This window comes from Arachis ipaensis, chromosome B10 (assembly GCF_059453495.1).
Source record: "Arachis ipaensis isolate K30076 ecotype BB chromosome B10, ASM5945349v1, whole genome shotgun sequence".
NCBI lineage: Eukaryota > Viridiplantae > Streptophyta > Magnoliopsida > Fabales > Fabaceae > Arachis > Arachis ipaensis.
In genome coordinates this window covers 51,955,781-51,959,912 of record NC_142435.1, presented here as the reverse complement: position 1 = coordinate 51,959,912, position 4,132 = coordinate 51,955,781, and the positions used below count along the sequence as shown (strand labels likewise).

Genomic DNA, 4,132 nt, shown 5'->3' with positions numbered 1-4,132 from the left:
CTTCTTCTGAGGCGTCCCATTACTCACAGGATTCCTCTCAGAAGTGTACATAAACTAGTTATTAGCAACCATGCCAATGAGTTCTTGAGCTTCTGCAGGCATTTTCTTTAGGTGAATGGATCCACCTGCAGAATGGTCCAATGACATCTTTGATAGCTCAGATAGACCATCATAGAATATATCCAGAATGGTCCATTCTGAAAGCATGTCAGAAGGGCACCTTTTGCTCAGTTGCTTATATCTCTCCCAAGCTTCATAGAGGGATTCACCTTCTTTCTGTCTGAAGGTTTGAACATCCACTCTAAGCTTACTAATCTTTTGAGGAGGAAAGAACTTGGCTAAGAAAGCCGTGACCAGCTTATCCCAAGAGTTCAGGCTATCCTTAGGTTGAGAGTCCAACCATACTCTAGCTCTGTCTCTTACAGCAAACGGGAAAAGCCTAAGCCTGTAGACCTCGGGATCAACCCCATTGGTCTTAACAGTATCACAGATCTGCAAAAATTCAGTTAAAAACTGATAGGAATCTTCTGATGGAAGTCCATGGAATTTACAGTTCTGTTACATTAGAGCAACTAATTGAGGTTTCAGCTCAAAATTGTTTACTCCAATGGTAGGGATTGAGATGCTTCTTCCATCAAACTTGGAAGTAGGTGTAGTATAATCACCAAGCATCCTCCTTGCATTATTGTTGTTAGGTTCGGCTGCCATCTCCTTTTCTTGTTCGAAAATTTCAGTAAGGTTGTCTCTGGATTGTTACAATTTAGCTTCTCTTAGTTTCCTCTTCAGAGTCCTTTCAGGTTCTGGATCAGCTTCAACAAGAATGCCCTTTTCCTTGTTCCTACTCATATGAAAGAAAAGAGAACAAGAAAAGAAGAGGAATCCTCTATGTTACAGTAAAGAGGTTCCTTATTGTTAGTAGAAGAAGAAAGGGAATAAGAGTGAAGAAGAATGGATAATCCTAATACAAGGGTGAGGATAGGAGCAGAGATATGAGATGAAGTGAGGTGTTAGTAAGTAATTAAATAAATAGAAGAAGATGAAAGAGAGAAGTTTTCGAAAATAATTTTTGAAAAGGAGTTGATGATTTTCAAAAATTAAAGGGAAAATAAAATTAAAATTAAAATTTAAAATAATTAATTAATTAAAAAGAATTTTTGAAAAAGAGAGAGGTATTTTTGAAAATTAGAGAGGGAAGAGTAGTTAGGTGGTTTTGAAAAAGATAAGAAACAAACAAAAAGTCAATTAGTTAGTTGAAAAAGATTTGAAAATCAAATTTGAAAAGATAAGAAGATAAGAAGTTAGAAAAGATATTTTAAAATCAAATTTTTGAAAAAGATATGATTTAAAAAGATATGATAGAAAGATATGATTAAAATTAGTTTTGAAAAAGATTTGAATTTTAAAATCAAAATTAATGACTTGACTCACAAGTATTCACAAGATATGATTCTAGAACTTAAAGTTTGAATCTTTCTTAGCAAGAAAGTAACAAACTTGAAATTTTTTAATCAAAACATTAATTGTTGATAATATTTTCGAAAATTATGAGATAAAATTAAGAAAAAGATTTTTGAAAAATATTTTTAAAATTTTCGAAAATAAATAAGAAAAATGAAAAAGATTTGATTTTTGAAAAAGATTTTGAAAAGATAAGATTTTTAAATTGAAAATTTGATTTGACTCATAAGAAACAACTAAATTTTAAAAAGTTTTGAAAAAGTCAACTCAAATTTTCGAAAATTTATGAGTGAAAAAGGGAAAGATATTTTTTTGATTTTTGAATTTTTAATGATGAAAGAGAAAAACATCAAAAAGACTCAATGCATGAAAATTTTGGATCAAAATATGTGATGCATGCAAGAACACTATGAATGTCAAGATGAACACCAAGAACACTTTGAATATCAAGATGAACACCAAGAACTTATTTTTGAAAAATTTTTAAGAAAAGAAAAACATGCAAGACACCAAACTTAGAAATTTTTAATATTTAGACACTAAGAATTCAAGAATGCATATGAAAAACACTATACAACACAAAACAATATAATATGAAGATCAAACAAGAAAGTTTATCAAGAACAACTTGAAGATCATGATGAATGCAGTGCATGAATGAAATTTTCGAAAAAAATGCAAGATGAATATGCAATTGACACCAAACTTAAAATTTGACACAAGACTCAAACAAGAAACATAAAAAATATTTTTGATTTTTATGATTTTATAATTTTTTTTTTGGATTTTTCGAAAATTATTTGAAAAAGAAAAATAAGGATTTCAAAATTTTTAATATGAATTCCAGGAATCTTGCACTCTTATTCTAAAGCTTCAGTCCAGGAATTAGACATGGCTCACTAGCCAACCAAGCTTTCAGTGAAAGCTCCAGTCCAAAATACTAGACATGGCCAATGGCCAGCCAAGCTTTAGAATACAAATCAGTCATACAACAGCAAATTTGATTAGCAACAACTAGCTTGCTCTTGTGATGATGGTTTAGAAGTCTCAGTCCAAATGAATTTAGACATGGCTTTACAGCCAGCCAGGCTTCAACATGCTTCATGAAACTCAAGAATTCATTCTTAAAAATTTTGAAGAACATAAATTAAAAAATATTTTTTTTTGTTTTTTTTTTCGAAAATTATACTAATAAAAACAAAAAGACTAAATTAAAATAAAATTACCTAATCTGAGCAACAAGATGAACCGTCAGTTGTCCAAACTCGAACAATCCCCGGCAACGGCGCCAAAAACTTGGTGTGCGAAATCATGATCATTCCATTCCTTGGTAACGGCACTAAAAACTCAATACGCACGTTCATGATCTTATATCTATTTCACAACTTCGTACAACTAACCAGCAAGTGCACTGGGTCATCCAAGTAATAAACCTTACGTGAGTAAGGGTCAATCCCACGGAGATTGTCGGCTTGAAGCAAGCTATGGTCACCTTGTAAATCTCAGTCAGGCGGATTCAAATAGTTTTATAAAGTGATGAATAAAAGATAAATAGAATATAACTAAGATAGAGATACTTATGTAATTCATTCGTGAGAATTTCAGATAAGCGTATAGAGATGCTTTCGTTGCTCTGATCTCTGCTTTCCTGCTGTCTTCATCCAATCAATCCTACTCCTTTCCATGGCAAGCTTTATGTAGGGCATCACCATTATCAATGGATACATCCCATTCTCCTGTGAAAATGGTCCAATGCGCTGTCACTGCATGGCTAATCATCTGTCGGTTCTCGATCATACTGGAATAGGATTTACTATCCTTTTGCGTCTGTCACTACGCCCAACACTCGCGAGTTTGAAGCTCGTCACAGCCATCCCTTCCCAGATCCTACTCGGAATATCACAGACAAGGTTTAGACTTTCCGGATCTCAGGAATGGCCATCCATGGGTTCTAACTTATACCATGAAGACGCTAATAACTCGGACTCGGTCCCCTGTATTAGATATCCAAGAGATATCCATTCAATCGAAGGTAGAACGGAAGTGGTTGTCAGGCACGCGTTCATAGGGGAATGATGATGACTTTGTCACGATCATCACATTCAAGTTGAAGTGCGAATGAATATCTTAGAAGCGGAATAAGTTGAATTGAATAGAAAAACAGTAGTACTTTGCATTAATCCTTGAGGAACAGCAGAGCTCCACACCTTAATCTATGGAGTGTAGAAACTCTACCGTTGAAAATACATAAGTGATAATGGTCCAGGCATGGCTGAATGGCCAGCCCCCAAACGTGATCTAAAGATGAAACTAAAGATGAAAACTCAATAGTAAAAAGTCCTATTTACAAAAACTAGTTACTAGGGTTTACAGAGATAAGTAATTGATGCAGAAATCCACTTCCGGGGACCACTTGGTGTGTGCTTGGGCTGAGCTTGAAGTTTACACGTGGAGAGGTAATTCTTGGAGTTGAACGCCAGTTTGTAACGTGTTTCTGGCGTTGAACTCCACTTTGCAACTTGTTTCTGGCGCTGAACGCCAGACTGCAACATGGAACTGGCGTTTAACGCCAGTTTGTGTCATCTAAACTCGGGCAAAGTATAAACTATTATATATTTCTGGAAAGCCCTGGATGTCTACTTTCCAACACAGTTGAGAGCGTGCCATTTGGACT

The 4,132-nt window shown here is 34.5% G+C and overlaps 1 non-coding gene across 1 annotated transcript; it reads left to right on the top strand.

Moving 5' to 3' along the window:
- Positions 1-201: 201 nt before the first annotated feature.
- On the top strand, positions 202-309 carry LOC148580028 (small nucleolar RNA R71). Its single transcript, XR_015899025.1, has one exon. It is a non-coding gene; the product is annotated as a small nucleolar RNA R71 (small nucleolar RNA).
- The last annotated feature ends 3,823 nt before the right edge of the window (positions 310-4,132 follow it).